Genomic DNA, 20,959 nt, shown 5'->3' with positions numbered 1-20,959 from the left:
CTAGGTTATAACTGTCTCATGATGAATATCATGGAACAAGTCACCGATCCAATGCCTACGAATTTATCCTTATTGATTTTGCTGCGTTACTACTGCTATGATCACTGGTACACTTGCTACAAAATATTGCTATCACTGTTACTATTACCGTTGCTACTGTCACTACTATCAAAACTATCAAACTACTCTGCTACTGATCACTTTGCTGTAGATAATTAATCTCCAGGTGTGGTTGAATTGACAACTCAGTTGCTAATACCTTCAAATATTCTTTGTTTCCCCTTGTGTCGAATCTATAAATTTGGGTTGAATACTCTACCCTCGAAAACTGTTGCGATCCCCTATACTTGTGGGTTATCAAGCATACAAGCAACGGAAGCATAACTTGTCTAAGTACAAACAACTACAATAAAAAGGCTAAGAAGCCTGACTATCTACAAGACCCTCCAAGGGTACAAGATCGTAGCTGGGATACAAGCTACTCGTTGAAGTCCACATGGAACTACTAGTGAAATCGAAATCTCCCCGCAGAAATGTAAATTAATCAAACATGAGAACAAAGGTAGTCAGCAAGACTTACATCGGAACTATCTACATATGCATCATGTATCAATAAAGGTGTTGTGGGATTTAACTTCAGCAAGCCAACTTTGACTTAGTGACTATCCTGTACTACGACTACCAGTAATTTATTTGAGGTGAGAAAGCGCACACGAGTCCACTAGTCACCACAACAATACACCACTATGGATTCTCGCCCATCCCCTACGAGAAGGCCATCCATAGTACTCACGCTTATCTGGCGCATTTAGAGTATCTATTTCAAGTTATCTATGAACCATATAAGTCTCCAAGTAGTCCATATCCGAGGACGCGGCAATTCGAATAGTTCATTAACCATGAAATGGTGTACTTCTTCACACATGTTTCCACCAGTTAGCACCTGTACTCGAAATGTACTTGGCAGACTTCAAGCGAAAGCCGGTGCGGGTGTAGACCACAACCTGACTAACCGCACAAGACTCTAATCTAGGTTTATCGCCTATCTGAGGATGAACCTGAAGGAAATATGCCCTAGAGGCAATAATAAAGTTGTTATTTTATACTAGCAAAAATGCCCGTGCGTTGCAACGAGAGAAAAAATTCTTCCATGTTTAGCTTATGGGTCCCTGCGTTGTCATGGGAGAACACTCATATATGTGATGCTATCAAGATTGGTCTTACCAAAAAACATAATTATTCATTTGTTAAAGTATATACATGCACAATACATGTATTTGTGTACATAAAGAGATACGTAGTTGAATGCCCATGCATTGCTATGGAGAGAAAAAAATCAACTGTTTACAACTTTCTCATTTCCAAATTAAACCTAGGCACCTTGACCACCCTAAACTCTCTTGTCACCGAAGCAACATGAATCTACTTTAGTCATGGCTAATGCTGGACAAAATTCTCTGATGAAAAAACTATGGATCAAAGGTACTTCGGGACGCTAGTTTGGCAAAGAGTGTATGTATTCCTGTCTTTGACAACCTTACATTTTTTCCATAGCCTCTTAGATATTTCCGAAAACATCATACATCAATATCACACTTAGCAATCTCAACCACGGTATTGTCTGAATCTCAATGCAAAAGTTCAGAACATGCACCCTACCTACTTCTGCTTCTCTGCTTCTCAGGTTCAGAACTGTTTAAAGCAAACAACTGAGCACTGTTTCCATAATTAGAAATTAAATCTGGTTAAATTACAACATACCAAAAAAAACCTGAGTTTATAGATACACTACAATCATCGTGATCTATATGCTGGAGTTACCTAAAAAATATTAATAAGAGGAGTCGGCCTGATCAATAAAAAACAACAACTATCAGCACCGCACGTCTTCGCATGTACATACGTTTTTACCCTCTTTCTTTCCCCCTTTTCCTTGAGCCTTTCCATCTCTTTCCTGTCAGGCCAAAGGCCTGTTTAGCCGACACAGAAGCCCACGAAAAAACTTTACCTAGGATGCGGCGACGGACGTAGCGGATCGATCACTGCCACCGTCTGATGCCTCTAAGTGACGCCGGGCCGTCGCAATGGACACCGACCTTCCTTCCCCTGCGTTCTCCCGAGCTGCAGCCATGGCGCGCTGCTGAGCTTGCCCTGTATAGCTGTATCCGACCCCTCCTCCTGCTGCATCGTCGGGCCACAGCTGCCTCCCTTCGTTTTCTGCGTTCCCCTTCATGCAGCGAACCAAGGCCATGGCCGCCTCCTGCACGCGCATGCAGGGGGCTCCCAACCCCAGACCCCAGCAGTCTCCGGCTACCTTTGCAGCTCGGACGAACTGCAGCCGTGGCACCACCATCACTTCAGCCTGCTCCGTTGGCCTGAACTCCTCCCTGCTCCTTCCCGTGGACGCGGCCACGACCAACTCAAGCTCCTTCCCATGGATTCCTCCCATGACGCTCTCTCAAACCCTCTCTCTCCATAGAGCTAACCATGGAGAAGCAGACACACTCCTTATTGATTTTCTGGACGGCTTATTGATATCAACTCATAGATGTATTTAAATTGGTGATATTTTGCTTAAGAAAGCGAGGTGGGACTATCTAATATCGGTCAACCTTTGCTTTGTCTATGATCATAAGCTTGGCCAATTGGACACCTACTTGTACATTGCATAGGAGGTCAGGAGATCGATTCCCAATAGCAGCATCATTATTTTTGTGACCGCCGACGGACTGCATGGTTTTGTCTGGGCTGAGTTTGGTGGGCAAGTTATCTATGAACCATATAAGTCCCCAAGTAGTCCATATCTAAGGACGCGGCAAATAGTTCATTAACCATGCAATGGTGTACTTATTCACACATGTTTCCACCATTTAGCACCTGTACTCGAAATGTACTTGGCAGACTTCAAGCGAAAGCCGGCGTGGGTGTAGACCACAACCTGACTAACCGCACAAGAATCTAATCCAGGTTTATCGCCTATCTGAGGATGAACCTGAAGGAAATATGCCCTAGAGCCAATAATAAAGTTGTTATTTTATATTTCCTTATATCATGATAAATGTTTATTATTCATGCTAGAATTGTATTAACCGGAAACTTGATACGTGTGTGGATACATAGGCAAAACACTGTGTCCCTAGTAAGCCTCTACTAGACTAGCTCGTTAATCAAAGATGGTTAAGTTTCCTAACCATAGACATGTGTTGTCATTTGATGAACGTGATCACATCATTAGGAAAATGATGTGATGGAAAGACCCATCCGTTATCTTAGCATAATGATCGTTTAGTTTTATTGCTATTGCTTTCTTCATGACTTATACATATTCCTTTGACTATGAGATTACACAACTCCCGAATACCGGAGGAACACCTTGTGTGCTATCAAATGCCACAACGTAACTGGGTGATTATAAATATGCTCTATAGGTCTCTCCGAAGGTGTTTGTTGAGTTGGCATAGATCAAGATTAGGATTTGTCACTCTGTGTATCGGAGAGGAATCTCTGGGCCCTCTCAGTAATGCACATCACTATAAGCCTTGCAAGAAATGTGACTAAAGAGTTAGTTGAGGGATGATGCATTACAGAACGAGTAAAGAGACTTGCCGGTAACGAGATTGAACTAGGTATGAAGATGCCGATGATCGACTCTCGGGCAAGTAACATACCGATGACAAAGGGAATAACGTATGTTGTTATGCGATTTGACCGATAAAGATCTTCGTAGAATATGTAGGAGCCAATACGATCATCCAGGTTCCGCTATTGGTTATTGACCGGAGATATGTCTCGATCATGTCTCCATAGTTATCGAACCCATAGGGTCCACATACTTAACGTTCGATGACGATTTGTATTATTAGTTATGTGTTTTGGTGACAGAAGTTTGTTCAAAGTCCCGGATGAGATCACGGACATGACGAGGAGTCTCGGAATGGTCGAGAGGTAAAGATTCATATATTGGAAGGTTGTATTCGGACATCGGAATGGTTCTGAGTTATTTGGGTATTTTTCCGGAGTACCGAGGGGTTACCGGAACCCCCTGGGGGAATATTGGGCCTTCATGGGCCATATGGGAGAGGGGAGGCTGCCCACAAGGGGTAGTCGCGCCCCTCCCTATAGGGAGTCTGAATTGGACTAGTGAGGGGGGGTGCACCCCCCTTTCCTTCTCCTCTTCCTCTCCCTTCCCTCTTTCCCCTTTCCAAAAAAAGGAAAGGGAGTCCAACTAGGATCGGGAGTCATAGTTGGACTCCCCCCTTTGGCACGCCCCTAGGTCGGCCGCCTCCTCCCCTCCTCCTTTATATACGGGGGCAGGGGGCACCCCAAAGGCACATCAATTGTTCCTCAGCCATGTGCGGTGCCCCCCCTCCATAGTTTCCCACCTCGATCATATTGTCGTAGTGCTTAGGCGAAGCCCTGCGCGGATCACATCACCAACACCGTCGCCATGCCGTCATTCTGACAATTCTTCCCTCGACCCTCTACTGGATCAAGAGCTCGAGGGACATCATCGTGCGGAACGTGTGCTGAACACGGAGGTGTCGTACATCCGGTACTTGGATTGGTTGGATCGTGAAGACGTTCGACTACATCAACCGCGTTACATAACTCTTCCGCTTTCGGTATACGAGGGTACGTAGACACACTCTCCCATCTCGTTGCTATGCTTCTCCTAGATAGATCTTGCGTGATCGTAGGATTTTTTCGAATTACCACATTCCCCAATAGTGGCATCCGAGCCAGGTCTATGCGTAGATGATGTGCACGAGTAGAACACAGAGTTGTGGGCGATAATAGTCATACTGCTTACCACCAATGTCCTACTTTGATTTGGCGGTATAGTTGGATGAAGTGGCCCGGATCGACATTACATGACCGCGTTCATGAGACTGGTTCTACCAACGTGCTTTGTACACAGGTGGCTGGCAGGTGTCTATTTCTCCAACTTCTATTGAATTGAGTATGACTACGACCGGTCCTTGTTGAAGGTTAAAACAACACACTTGACGAAAAATCGTTGTGGTTTTGATGCGTAGGTAAGAACGGTTCTTGCTAGAAGCCCGCAGCAGCCACGTAAAGCTTGCAACAACAAAGTAGAGGACGTTTAACTTGTTTTTGCAGGGCATGTTGTGATGTGATATGGTCAAGACGTGATGAGATATAAATTGTTGTATGAGATGATCATGTTTTGTAGAAGTTATCGGCAACTGGCAGGAGCCTTATGGTTGTCGCTTTATTGTATGAAATGCAATCGCCATGTAATTGCTTTACTTTATCACTAAGCGGTAGCGATAGTCATAGAGGCAATAGTTGGCGAGACGACAACGACGCTACGATGGAGATCAAGGTGTCAAGCCGGTGACGATGGAGATGATGATGGCGCTTTGGAGATGGAGATCAAAGGCACAAGATGATGATGGCCATATCATGTCACATATTTTGATTGCATGTGATGTTTATCTTTTATGCATCTTATTTTCCTTAGTACAACAATAGCATTATAAGATGATCCCTCACTAAATTTCAAGGTACAAGTGTTCTCCCTGAGTATGCACTGTTGCTACAGTTCGTCGTGCAGAGACACCACGTGATGATTGGGTGTGATAAGCTGTACGTTCACATAAAACGGGTGCAAGCCAGTTTTGCACGTGCAAAATACTCGGGTTAAACTTGAAGAGCCTAGCATATGCAGATATGGCCTCAGAACACTGAGACCGAAAAGTCGAACGTGAATCATATAGTAGATATGATCAACATAGTGATGTTCACCATTGAAAACTACTCCATCTCACGTGATGATTGGACATAGCACTCGTACGCGTTGGTCCTAAACAAACGGTTTTTAACCCCTTTCCACGACGGCATTCGGAACCGTCGCCAAGTGAGTGTGGGTGATAGGGGGGGTCCTTCCCACATGACCTAGAAACCGTTGGGGATATGCCCTCCTGGCACACACGCTCGGCAAAATGAGGTCGTGTGTGATCGGCGAGCGCTCAAATATGGAAATACATACAATAGTGCTAAAAAAATACAATTATATGGCGAAATTGTTTCCGATCGCAAGTACATCCCACACAGTCAGTCCCTGCTAAACGTTTCCATTCGTATATACATCCTACACAGTCGCTACAAGGAAAACATTCGGGCAAGGTGGCGTAACGCAAACAGTTTTAAAAAGAATGTCGTGTGTGATTGTTCAGTGATCCAACACGGTTTATTCCTAGAAACTGTGTGCGTTGCCTGAGGTCATCGCCCACGGTGTTTTCTCATTAACCATTTGCAATAGGAAAACCCAATTAGCAAGCTAATTGGCCAATTAGCGGGCTAATTGCCCTATTATTAATAATCCATTTACTAATCTAATTGACATTCATACTAAGCACATAATATATTCCATTTCCATATTAAGGAAGCAGGATTTCATAATTGAAATACATCGGAGTACAAAATGATATAGCTTCAGCACTCAGCTACCCCATTACACAACTGCACCAGCAGCAAGTTTCACATGCAACATCTAGAACGTTTTGAAATTAGCATCTTAGACGGTACATAGAGAGATGCATCTCATCCCAAAAACTGCTGAAGCGGAAGGCGAATATTGGGCCTTCATTCATGTTGATGGTCTTTGCAATTTTAGGCCAGTGCCTGTGGATGATTGACCTTCCATCCTTCGACCTCTTCAGGAACACTTCAATATTGAACCGTGGGTGTTGTATGAAAACTTTCCTCGCCTCCTCACCACAGAGGTGGTTTGAGAGGTAATCATCAATGAACACTGAAAACAAGGATGTGCATAGATATCTTCTCTATATTGGAAATGGGGCAAAGAAATAAAAAAGGCAAGGTATAATAGTTAGTACCATCTTGTAAACCTCAGTACTTCCCATTGTTTCCTTGCAACACATATAAGGTAGTTAGTCGTCAAGTTAAGTAAGGGTTCGCATGCTATCAGTAAAATATGTTGATAAAAATAAGCACATTGCAGATTCATCAGATTAATTCAAGCCACATGGAAAACCCATTTATCCAAACCAAGCATGATTAAGAACTAGGAAATATAGCACTTGTATATGTTTCTCATGTATTAAGTGTAGCCAAATTCGATTTATACCTCACATGGTATACAATAATAGAATGCAGCCACAACAATTGAACATCGCATTGCAGAATTGAACCAAGCAGTTAACTAAACACCACAACAAATGAACCAAACATTAACTGAGCACCACATTGCACAATATAACATACTCCTAATAGAAGATCAGACAGTTAACCAAACCAAGCATGCTTAACAACATGGAAATATAGCAATTGTATTTGTTTCTCATGTATTTAGTACAGCCAAATTCGATTTATTCCTCACATGGTATACAATAACAGAATGCAGCCACAGCAATTGAACATCGCATTGCAGCACTAAACCAAGTAGTTAACTAAACACCACAACAAATGAACCAAACGTTAACTGAGCACCACATTGCACAATATAACGATACTCCTAATAGAAGATTAGATAGTTAACCAAACCAAGCATGCTTAACTATAGCAATTGTATTTGTTTCTCATGTATTTAGTACAGCCAAATTCGATTTATTCCTCACATGGTATACAATAATAGAATGTAGCCACAACAATTGAACATCACATTGCAGAATTGAACCAAGTAGTTAATTAAACACCGCACCAAGTGAACCAAGCCACCACAAATGAACCAAGCAGTTAACTAAACACTAATTGAACAATATAACATACTCCTAATAGAATATTCGACAGTTAACCAAACCAAGCATGCTTAACAACTTGGAAATATTGCACCCTGAAGAATTGAACATCACATTTGTAGAATTGAACCAAGCAGTTAATTGAATACCACATTGCACGACATATAGAACGTATACACTATAGCAGAATATTGCATGGTAAAAGTAGATAGCACAATTCACTAGAATTTGTTCAGGAAAGGCAGTAGCTAGCAAACTGAACATGGGTCCTTATAGTGAGCTAATAAGACGAGCTACTCCTCATTGTCGGAGATATCGATGACGATTGGCTCCTTGGACATGGAAGAGGGCGACGCCTCCGCATCATGGGTGCCCTCGTTGTAGTGGTGAGTTTCCTGAGCCGCTCCGGGCACCAACCTACTGGCTCTCGAGATGAGGTAAGCATGTGCACGCTGAGAAAACACCTCGTAGTCTTCGTCGAAGGCACCGACGGTGCCCTCGAGAAAACACCATGAACTGTCGTTTAAAGCAGCCAAACGCATAGCGGTGTCGATGCATGAGGCGTCAACAGTGGCCTCGACGGCGAGGTGCTCCTCCAAGATCTGTGGGTCGGCACGAATGGCAGCCACCGCGACCTCATCCGCGCATGCGGCCACGATTTGCTTCTCCGTTGCCAAATGCTCCTTGTGGTTCTGGCTATACTTGGTGCACCATGGCTTAGGCCGACGCTTATTTGGTGGAGGGTGATACGTCCATTTTGCATCATGCTTTTATATCGATATTTATTGCATTATGGACTGTTATTTCACTTTATGTCACAATACTTATGGCTACTCTCTCTTATTTTACAAGGTTTACATAAGGAGGGAGAATGCCGGCAGCTAGAATTCTAGGCTGGAAAAGGAGCAAATATTAGAGACCTATTCTGCGCAACTCCAAAAGTCCTGAAACTCCACGGAACATCTTAAAATAAATAAAGAAAAATCCTCGCCAAAGATGAAGGCCAGGGGGCCCACACCCTGCTCACGAGGGTGGGGGGTGCGCCCCCCTCCTAGGGCACGCCCCTACCTCGTGGGTCCCCTGGTGGGTCTCCGACGTCCATCTTCTGCTATATGAAGTCTTTTGATGAGAAAAAAATAAGAAGGAACGTTTCGGGACGAGACTCTGCCGCCATGAGGCGGAACCTTGGCGGAACCAATCTAGAGCTCCGGCAGAGCTGTTCTGCTGGGGATACTTCCCTCCGGGAGGGGGAAATCATCACCATCGTCATCACCAACGCTCCTCTCATCGGGAGAGGGCAATCTCCATCAACATCTTCACCAGCACCATCTCATCTCCAAACCCTAGTTCATCTCTTGTATCCAATTCTTGTCTCAAAGTCCGAGATTGGTGCTAGTAGGTTGCTAGTAGTGTTGATTACTCCTTGTAGTTGATGCTAGTTGGTTTATTTGGTGGAAGATCATATGTTCAGATCCTATATGCATATTATTACCCCTCTGATTATGAACATGAATCTGCTTTGTGAGTAATTACGTTTGTTCCCGAGGACAAGGGAGAAGTCTTGCTATTAGTAGTCATGTGAATTTGGTATTCGTTTGATATTTTGATAAGATGTATGTTGTCTAGCCTCTAGTGGTGTTATGTGAACGTCGACTACATAACACTTCACCATTATTTGGGCCTAGAGGAAGGCATTGGGAAGTAATAAGTAGATGATGGGTTGCTAGAGTGACAGAAGCTTAAACCCTAGTCTATGTGTTGCTTCGTAAGGGGCTGATTTGGATCCACATGTTTCATGCTATGGTTAGGTTTACCTTAATACTTTTGTTGTAGTTGCAGATGCTTGCAATAGAGGTTAATCATAAGTGGGATGCTTGTTCAAGTAAGAACAACACCCAAGCACCGGTCCACCCACATATCAAATTATCAAAGTATTGAACGCGAATCATATGAACGTGATGAAAACTAGCTTGACAATATTCCCATGTGTCCTCGGGAGCGCTTTTCCTTATATAAGAGTTTGTTCCGGCTTGTCTTTTTCTACCAAAAGGATTGGGCTATCTTGCTGCACTTTATTTACTTTTGTTACTTGTTGCTTGTTACAATTTATCTTATCACAAAACTATCTGTTACCACTTATTTCAGTACTTGCAGAGTATACCTTGCTGAAAACCGCTTATCATTTCCCTCTGCTCCTCGTTGGGTTCGACACTCTTACTTATTGAAAGGACTACGATAGATCCCCTATACTTGTGGGTCATCAGAGGGGTCGGGGATTTGGGTGGAAGGTGTCGCGCTCGTGCCGGCGGTTGAGGCATGTGGGATGTGGAAGGAGGAGGAGGATGGGGGTCGGGTGTGGATTACCTGCCTGGATAGGCGAGGCCGAGCAGCGTGAAGGAGGGTCGTCGGCGAGGAGGCGGCGGCACTGCAAGCAAGGAGTAAAGGTTTCAACTTGGAAGAGAAGGTGGAAATAAGGGAAATGTTGCTTTTGGTAAGGGGGAGGGGCCGGGGAGGTAGATATTTCCGCGGAAGCCGAAAATTTGGAATCTCTTCAGCCAAAAAACTGGCACGCAAAGTGTCATCAGACATGGTCCCTTATTCAGACACGGTCCAAATATATTTTGTGCTGCATCTTACACGATTGGTTATAATAAACTGTGTGGGATCTACTTGATTTTTCGTCTTGATTTGAATTACATAATGGGGTAACAACGGCCATGGACGGTGTTTGAATGGCTAGACCTTTTATCTGCAGTGATCATGCAACTATATGTGTGTCATAAAAGAATTGGAATTATTCAAGGTTCGTTTGGACATTTTTATGAATTAAGAGAGTTTTCGATGCATTTATGTGCATTATTCAAATTTGAACTACATGCACATGCTCCAGTGCATATAAATTGGTTGAAAAATCAAATCTTTGTCCTTGCGTGCATGCTTAGGTCCCATGCAAGAAATGGGAATGCATTTCAAACACCAGGGCACTGTTGATTGCCGGCAAAACATTGAGATGCCTGGTTTTTAAATTCTAGTAAATCCAAAACTCGTATGAAATTCATAAAACTTGTCATGCTATCATGGAGCAGCATCAACATGCTGTGGTAAAGTTTTTGTCCCATTTGGGGCAGGTTTGGGTATATGCTTCTCACAAACCAGAGCTTCTCACAACAAGCATGATGGTTTCAGTAGGGAATGCCCCACCTTTGGGGACGAAACGATATCCATTGCCTCTTATTGCTTTCAAATTTTTTCTCGTGTCAACATAGAACAACAAGAGTGTTGTGTTATTTTTTGTGATTTTTCGGGGTCGTTTGGACATTTTTATGCATTAACTAAGTTTTTAATGCATTTATGTGCATAAATAAAATTAGAACTATGTGCACATGCTCCGGTGCATATAAATTGGTTGAAAAATCAAATCTTTGTCCTTGGGTGCATGCTTAGGTCCAATGCAAGAAATGGGAATGAATTTCAAACACCAGGGCACCGTTGATTGCCGGCAAAATATTGAGATGCCTGGTTTTTAAATTCTACTAAATCCAAAACTCGTTTGAAATTCATGAAACTTGGCATGCTATCATGGAGCGGCATCAACATGCCGTGGTAAAATTTTTATCCCATTTGGGGCAGGTTTGGGTATACGCTTCTCACAAACCAGAGCTTCTCACAACAAGCATGATGGTTTCGGTAGGAAACGCCCCACCTTTGGGGAAGAAACGATATCCATTGCCTCTTATTGAATTCAAAATTTTTCTCGTGTCAACATAGGACAACAGGAGTGTTGTGTTATATTTTGTGATTTTTTGGGGTTCGTTTGGACATTTTTATGTATTAAGTGAGTTTTCAATGCATTTATGTGCATAATTCAAATTTGAACTACATGCACATGCTCCAGTGCATATAAATTGGTTGAAAAATCAAATGTTTGTCCTTAGGTGCATGCTTAGGTCCCATGCAAGAAATGTGAATGAATTTCAAACACGAGGGCACCGTTGATTGCCAGCAAAACATTGAGATGCCTAGTTTTTAAATTCTAGTAAATCCAAAACTCGTCTGAAATTCATGAAACTTGGCATGCTATCATGGAGCGGCATCAACATGTGGTAGTAAATTGTTTGTCCCATTTGGTGCAAGTTTGGGTATATGCTTCTCACAAACCAGAGCTTCTCACAACAAGCATGATGGTTCCGGTAGGGAACACCCCAACTTTGGGGGCGAAACGATATCTGTTGCCTCTTATTGCTTTCAAAGTTTTTCTCATGTCAACATAGAACAACATGAGTGTTGTGTTATTTTTTGTGATTCTTAGGGGTTCGTTTGGACATTTTTATGCATTAAGTGAGTTTACAATGCATTTATGTGCATAATTCAAATTTGAACTACATGCACATGCTCCTGTGCATATAAATTGGTTGAAAAATCAAATATTTTGTCCTTGGTTGCATGCTTAGGTCCCATGCAAGAAATGGGAATGAATGTCAAACACCGTGCCTTCGTCACTTGGCCGCAAACATTGAGATGCCTAGTTTTTAAATTCTAGTAAATCCAAAACTCGTCTCAAATTCATGAAACTTGGCATGCTATCATGGAGCGGCATCAACATGCCAACATAGATTAGAAGGTTGCCGTCGCCCAGTTGTGTGTGCGCCATCATGTCCTCATCTAGAGAGCCTTACGACTCTTTCAACAGGTTTGTCAACAGCACTGACTACAAGTTCGCCATGGTGGAAACCACCACTACTGTAGGATGCTGCTAATGCGACACTTCGATCAGAGACCCTTCGAGAAACTGTGTGTGATGCCATAATCGCAAACAGTGTTGTATGAAAACTGTCAGAAACGTATAAAACGTTTGCGATGACGGATGCATCAAACACGGTTCAGGTTTTAGTTGCGTGTGCGATGACGGGCTTACGGTTCAGTTCAATTAACTGTTTGCGATGAAGAGGAACAAAATAAACGGACAACCACATGAAGGCGTGTGCGATACACAACATACAGTTCACTCAGATGAACTGTTTGTGATTAGGCAACACAAAAGAAACGGGCAGCCAGATGAAGGTGTGTGTGATATACAGCATATGGTTCACTCAGATGAACTGTTTGTGATTAGGCGACACAAAAGAAACGGCCAGCCAGATCAAGGTGTGTGGGATATACGGCATGTGGTTCACTCGGATGAACTGTTTGCGTTGACACAAGAGTACAAAAACGGTTCAACTTAACAAGACGTGTGTGTTGTGCGATGGGATTGCATGCAGTTCACTCGACCCTTGTCGTCAGTGTGGGACCTCTGTGGCAACCGTTCGCTCCCCAGGCACCTCTTCGTGTACCGTGGCAACTATCCACCGACTATTCGCCTTTACTCTCAATTTGGAACTGCTATCGCATGCTAGCTCTTCCTCCCTCCTCCATTTGCCTTTACCCTTCCTTCTGCCATTGTTTGATCGTCTTCTCCATGGAGGGAACAAGCCGGAAACGACCCCGTTATTCTTGCCCCGATCTGAATGATGCGCGGTGGAGGAACTCATTGATCGGTGCGACGTCATCACCTCAGCTAGCATGGCAGGTTCGTTCAAGACCATTCTCGACTCAACTAATAACATCATTACAAGGAACCCAAGGGTTCAGGAGCGGTTTGATCTCCCCTATCTTCTTCGCCGTGACACTGCTGACTGGCACGGGGACGAGGGAAGCCTCGCCTTGTGTAAGTTGATGCCCCTTGATAATGATACGTATGATGTTAAGATGCCATCGCTTGAAGGCAAGGCTTGGGCAGGTGCAAATGGAGATTGGGTTGTTTATATTGGGTACAACTGCGAGTGGGAACTTGTGAATGTGCACACTCGTCACGGGGTTCCACTTCGAAAAATCTCAGATGACTGCCCGAAGGTTGAGTACACCGGTATTCTACGTGAGTTCAAATACGATCATGCTGACTGTTGTCTACGGAAGATAGCAATTTGTCGTGTTCCCAACCGCTCTTGGGGTTATAGGAATGCTTATGTTTTCACTATCTTCGACAAGCTTGTTGCTGTCCTTCATGGTTTGACTCGATGGATATTGCTCAAAAATTAGTTTCTATACACGGATGAGTACTGTGATGCAATTCAATATGAGGATCTTGTGTTTGCTGCCACCATTCTTGGCACTGTTTTTGCATGTAATCCTCATGATTTCTGTACGTTTGTCTTCCACCGTAATTATAATTGTTTCATCCACATGCATGCGGGTTAGCTAGTTTCCTTTTACTAATTAACCTTCTTGTGTTTCCAAGGTCCTGTGAACATTCCACCACCTATACTTGTAAATTTTATTCATGAGCATGAGGACGAGCAGGACCCATATACTCAGTGGCGCCTGGCAACTTATTCCGATGGATCACCTCTTCTTGTATGTATACGGGGCACTGCTAATGTTACTTAGTAAGGAGGTGTTGTCTCATATGGTCGCACTCTCCGGACCTATTCCAACATCCGTTGCAGGGTATTCGGGATGGATACTGGTGTACTAGCGCCAACACCTTCTCCCTAGTTTAGTATTGAAAGTCTTGGAGGAAACTCGCTCTTCCTTGGACAAAACTATCCAATGATGGTGGAAGGCGATCCAGCTGCTATTGACACAATGATACTACCATTTATGAGAAGCAACTGTATCTATACCATGGACATTACTATGCTTCCCTACCGTCCCAATATGGGTATTGAAATAGGCCGCTTCAGCCTATATGATCAGCCCTGCGCTGGTCTTGAGATTGACAGTAGCTGGCCCTTCCCGGAGAAACACTTCTGGTTCAAAGCAAGCGTTTCCAACACCGATGAGTGGTTGACCTGAAGTTCATTTCATCGCTTTGTTATTTGTTGTGTGAGAAAAACTTTACTAGAATGTTTTGTTGGAAATGATCTATAATCCAACATGTATCCTCGTTATCGTTGTGGGTTGATGACTTGTTGTATGTAATCAATGGTACATTTGCATATGCGTCCATGAACTCACGCCTCCTAGTGGTGTTCATATGAACAGTGCTAGTGATTTTAGTTGCAAAAATTAGATATTGCTAGTGATTTGTAGCTGCATATTTTTGACAAATCGCAGTGTTACAAGGTTGACAAATGGCAATGTTACTAGATAAACAAATGTCAATCTTTCCAGTTTGAGAAATGGCAACATACCCAAAATGACAGATATGCAAATCTTACCCAATTGTTTGTACGTGGTTGCACATGGGTCATGCAAAACAACCGTTTGCGTTGAAGGGATGCAGAAATCCTGCTCGGCACATTTTCCCTTGGCTTCCTGGGGAAGCTGTCGGTTTGCATACGAATGTTCTAACTAAAACGTTTGCAATGAGTGTTTTATATTTAAAAACCACTGATGTTTTTTTCAAAATAAAATCGTTTGATAAGTCCGTACATTAAGAGAGAAAAATGCGAGTTCGTTCAAACCATATCTTTCATTCAGTCACACTCGAATTTATATTCATATGATCGAGAATTCGAGATACAGTATTAAACCCCAAAAAAAACTATTTTCGGCGGAGGTTGAGGCGGCGTGGCGTGCCGTCGTTGTCGTCCTCCGGGATGCCATTATTAAAGTCTTCAAGGCAGCACGAAATGTTCTTCACTTGTAAATCAAACATCATGTCGTCGCACGATCGACGGGCGGGGCACGGGAGGATGGCAACTGGTCCCGCTGAGAGGTAGTAATTGACGGCAACGTCCCATGCCGCTGAGGGTGGGGGCATGGGCACGGGCACGGGCGCGGCGGGTGCAGCCAAACGCCTGGGGACCGGTGCCACGGTGGGTGGAGGGGCACGCACGGGCGCAGCGGAAGCAGCCAAACGCACGGGGGCCGGCGGCACGGTGGGTGGAGGGGCGTGCATGGGCACGGGCGCTGGCGCTAGCATGTACACGAGCTCGCGCGGGTCCGCGGAGAGCTCGCTGACGCCCGCGGCTTCCAGCTCTCCGATAGTGCTCGGCGACCAGCCCATCAATGCTACGGGGATGGTCGCTGGCGCGGGCACGTGGATGGGAGCTAGGACGGGAGCGGGGGCGGCAACCGCCGCGGCCAACTTGTTCTGGGACATGTCCATGAGGCCCCATTCCTCCTTATTTTCTATCTCCTCCAGCTTGGAGTCGACTTCACCAAACTTGAAGACTAGTGGCAGATGATCATTCTGCGCCATGGCGGTGGAGGTCTGCGGGGGGGGGGGGGGGGGGGGGGGGGGGGGGGGGGGGGGGGGGGGGGAATGGGAGGCGAACAGTAAGGCCGCCCGTATTATACAGCGGCCCGGGAGCCATTAATGGAGAGGAAGGCAGGCGTCCATGGAAGTCAAAGGGCTCGCTTCCCAGTGAGCCTGCGCAGCGTAAAGCTCACATGCTTCCCAGTGAGCCTGCACATTGGAGGATAGCTTGCACGCCTCTCGGTCGGCCTATGCACCGGACTAAGCTCGCACGCCTCCCGTTCAGTCAAGGTCAAGCAGTTGTCCGCACGACACCTCCTACAACCATTAAAACCAAGACACGTGGCATCACGTGAATGGTTAATAGAACGCACATGTTTTGAATTATACAAACGTCCGAGATACTAAGTGGCAACTATTTTTTCAACATGCCTTTGTTGGCTGTCATTATTTGAGTGCGCCTTCTCTCAAAATGGACACGAAAAATACCACATCATGTCGGGAGCCATTCCATGATAGCATGCCAAGTTTCATGAATTTGAGACGAGTTTTGGATTTACTAGAATTTAAAAACTAGGCATCTCAATGTTTTGTCGGCAATAAACGGTGCCATGGTGTTTGAAATTCATTTCCATTTATTGCATGGGACCTAAGCATGCACCCAAGGACACATATTTGATTTTTCAACCAATTTATATGCACGGGAGCATGTGCATGTAGTTCAAATTTGAATTAGGCACATAAATGCATTGAAAACACAGTTAATGCATAAAAATGTCCAAAAGAACCCCGAAAAATCACAAAAATTGACACAACACTCCTGTTGTTCTATGTTGACACGAGAAAATTTTTGGAAGCAATAAGAGGCAGTGGATATCGTTTCATCCCCAAAGGTGGGACGTTCCCTACCAAAACCATGATGCTTATTGTGAGAAGCTACGGTTTGTGAGAAGCATATACCCAAACCTGCCCCAAACGGGACAAAAATTTAACCATGACATGTTGATGCCGCTCCATGAAAGCATGCCAAGTTTCATGAATTTCAGACGAGTTTTGGATTTACTAGAATTTAAAAATGAGGCATCTCAATGTTTGCCGGCAATCAACGGTGCCCTGGTGTTTGAAATTCATTCCCATTTCTTGCATGGGACCTAAGAATGCACCCAAGGACATAGATTTGTTTTTTCAACCAATTTATATGAACTAGAGCATGTGCATGTAGTTCAAATTTGAATTATGCACATAAATGCATTGACAACTCAGTTAATGCATAAAAATGTCCAAACGAACCCCCCAAAATCCCAAAAATTGACAGAACACTCCCGTTGTTCAATGTTGACCATAGGCTAGCTTCTAGGGTTTAGCCTCTCTGATCTCGTGGTAGATCTACTCTTGTACTACCCATATCATCAATATTAATCAAGCAGGACATAGGGTTTTACCTCCATCAAGACGGCCCGAACCTGGGTAAAACATCATGTCCCCTGCCTCCTGTTACCATCCGGTCTAGACGCATAGTTCAGGACCCCCTACCCGAGATCCGCCGGTTTTGACACCGACATTGGTGCTTTCATTGAGAGTTCCTCTGTGTCGTCACCTTTAGGCCCGATGGCTCCTCCGATCATCAACAATGATGCGGTCCAGGGTGAGACCTTTCTCCCCGGACAGATCTTCGTGTTCGGCGGCTTTGCACTGCGGGCTAATTCGCTTGGCCATCTGGAGCAGATTGAAAGCTACGCCCCTGGCCATCAGGTCAGGTTTGGAAGTTTGAACTACACGGCTGACAACCGCGGAGACTTGATCTTCGACGGATTCGAGCCACAGCCGAGCGCGCCGCATCAGCTCCGACGGTATGACCTAGCTCTGCCACCGAACAGCGCCCTAGAGGCCGCGCCCGCATCAGCTCCGACCCTTAGCTTGGAGCCAACCGCGCCGATCGAGGACGGGTGGCTAGACACCGCCTCGGGGGCTGCGGTCTCAATGGCGATCGGGTCGAACACCAGCCTCATCCTCTGCGAACCTAAACCCTAAACCCTAAACCCTAAACCCCAAACTCCTTTCCGGACTCCGAACCTTTCGCGCCCCTGCCAATCGAATCCGATTGGGCGCCGATCATGGAATTCACCGCCGCGGATATCTTTCAGCACTCGCCCTTCGTTGACATTGTGAATTCACTAAGGTCTCTCTCTTTGTCAGGAGAGCCCTGTCCGGACTATGGCCAACGGGATTGGGATGCGGACGACAAAGAAATTTGATGCCCACCCACCACCCACTTCGTAGCCACTGTCGATGATTTAACCGACAGGCTCGACTTCGACTCTGAAGACATCGACGGTATGGACGACGATGTAGGAGACGAACATGAACCAGCGCCTATAGGGCACTGGAAAGCCACCTCATCATAGGATATATACATGGTGGATACACCCAAAGAAGGCAATCGCGACGAGATAGTGGAGGATGACCCCTCCAAGAAGCAACCCAAGCGCCGACGTCAGCGGCGCCGCTCTAAGTCCCGCCAAAGCAAAAGTGGTGATACCAGCACAGGAGATAATAACACTCCGGATAGTGCCGAAGACAACAACAATCCCCTCCAGCAAGATTTAGAGCAGGAGGAACGAGGAGCCAGCCCTCCTGAGAGAGCGGCAGACGGAGAGGAGGAGGATGATAATTACATGCCCCCCTCCAAAGACGAGGCAAGCCTCGGCGACGACAAATTCGCCGTGCCAAAGGATCCCATCGAACAAGAGCGCTTCAAGCGCTGGCTTATGGCCACGACAAATAGCCTGAAGAAAAAGCAGCAACATCTTCAAGATGATCAAGATCTGCTAGCTGACAGATGGACCGAAGTCCTCGCTGCCGAGGAATATAAACGCGAGCGCCCCTCCAAGAGTAACCCAAAGTGCAGGTTGCTACCCCGACTGCAGGAAGAAGCGTATGATGCGGCTGATCGGCCACCTCGTGGCCGTGATAGAGAGGCATTCCAGCCAAAAGCTCAGCCCGCACCCCGATGCCATTCAAATAAAAAAGCATGGGGAAACATGCCAGACCTGCGAGACATATTGGAGGACAAAGCAAAGCATGCAAGATCGATCTACGGATCACGAGGGCGCGCCACTATGCGAGACGATAAACGTCATGCCGGATATAGTAAAAGTAAATCCGGCCGGGGCGAACACAGCGGGAAAGACCCATTCGAGCTGCGTAGTGATGTAGCCCAATACAGAGGCGCTGCACACCCTCTATGCTTCACAGACGAAGTAATGGATCATCAAATCCCAGAAGGTTTCAAACCTGTAAATATTGAATCATACGACGGCACTACAGACCCTGCGGTATGGATCGAGGATTTCCTCCTCCACATCCACATGGCCCGCGGTGATGACTTACACGCCATCAAATACCTCCCACTAAAGCTTAAAGGACCAGCGCGGCATTGGCGTAACAGCTTGCCAGCAGATTCCATTAGCTGTTGGGAAGATCTGGAAGCCGCATTCCTCGACAAATTTCAGGGCACTTATGTGCGACCGCCAGATGCTGATGACTTGAGCCACATAATTCAGCAGCCAGAAGAGTCGGCCAGACAATTCTGGACTCGGTTCCTTACAAATAAAAATCAAATCGTCGACTGTCCGGATGCAGAGGCCTTAGCGGCTTTCAAACACAACATCCGTGACGAGTGGCTAGCCCGGCACCTTGGTCAGGAAAAGCCGAAATCTATGGCAGCCCTCACGACACTCATGACTCGCTTTTGTGCGGGAGAAGATAGCTGGCTGGCTTGCAGCAATAACATGTCAAAGAACCATGGTACTTCGGATACCAAGGACGGCAATAGCAGGCCACGTCGCAACAAACATAAGCACCGCATTAACAGCGATAATACTGAAGATACAACAGTCAATGCCGGATTCAAAGGCTCTAAACCTGGTCAGCGGAAAAAGCCATTTAAACAAACTATGCCGGGCCCGTCCAGTTTGGACCGCATACTCGATCGCTCGTGTCAAATACATGGCACCCCCGACAAGCCAGCCAACCACACCAATAGGGATTGTTGGGTATTCAAGCAGGCCGGCAAGTTAATTGCCGAAAACAAAGATAAGGGGCCACATAGCGATGACGAGGAGGAGACCCGGCAGCCGAATACCGGAGGACAGAAGAGGTTCCCCCCACAAGTGCGGACGGTGAACATGATATATGCAACGCACATCCCCAAACGGGAATGGAAGCGTGCGCTCAGGGACGTATATGCGTTGGAGCCAGTTGCCCCAAAGTTCAACCCATGGTCCTCCTGTCCGATCACCTTCGATCGCAGGGTCCACCCCACTAGTATCTGTCATAGTGGATTCGCCGCACTGGTCCTAGACCCAATCATTGATGGATTTCACCTCACTCGAGTCCTTATGGATGGTGGCAGCAACCTGAACCTGCTTTATCAGGACACAGTGCGTAAAATGGGTATAGACCCCTTGAGGATCAAACCCACAAAAACGACCTTTAAAGGCGTCATTCCAGGTGTAGAGGCCCATTGCACAGGCTCAATTACACTGGAAGTGGTCTTCGGATCCCCGGATAACTTCCGAAGCAAAGAGTTAATCTTCGATATAGTCCCGTTCCGCAGTGGTTGTCATGCACTGCTCGAGCGAACCGCATTTGCTAGATTCAATGCGGTACCGCATTATGCATACCTCAAGCTCAAGATGCCAGGACCTCGCGGTGTTATTACTGTAAATGGAAACACAGAGTGCTCTCTACGAACAGAGGAGCACACCGCGGCCCTCAAGGCAACCAACCAGTTCGGCGTTTCAAAACCCGAACACCGTCAAGCGCGCTCGGAGCAATCGGCAAACAGACCATCTGGCGCGATCTGAGCTTGCGTAGCAATGCGGCCCCACCCTAGTCCCAGCCATACGGCGAAACTCGTGCCACGCATACATAATTACGCATTAAAAATACCATGGGCACAGGTGTGGAGGGGGGCACAACTGTGGCATGCCCCAAGACGCGGCTTAAACCACACTAGGGGCTCCCCGTTTGGTTATTCTTCTCTTTTTTT

The sequence above is a fragment of the Triticum urartu genome, chromosome 5, assembly GCF_003073215.2.
Source record: "Triticum urartu cultivar G1812 chromosome 5, Tu2.1, whole genome shotgun sequence".
Taxonomy (NCBI): Eukaryota; Viridiplantae; Streptophyta; class Magnoliopsida; order Poales; family Poaceae; genus Triticum; species Triticum urartu.
This window is presented reverse-complemented; position numbering follows the sequence as displayed.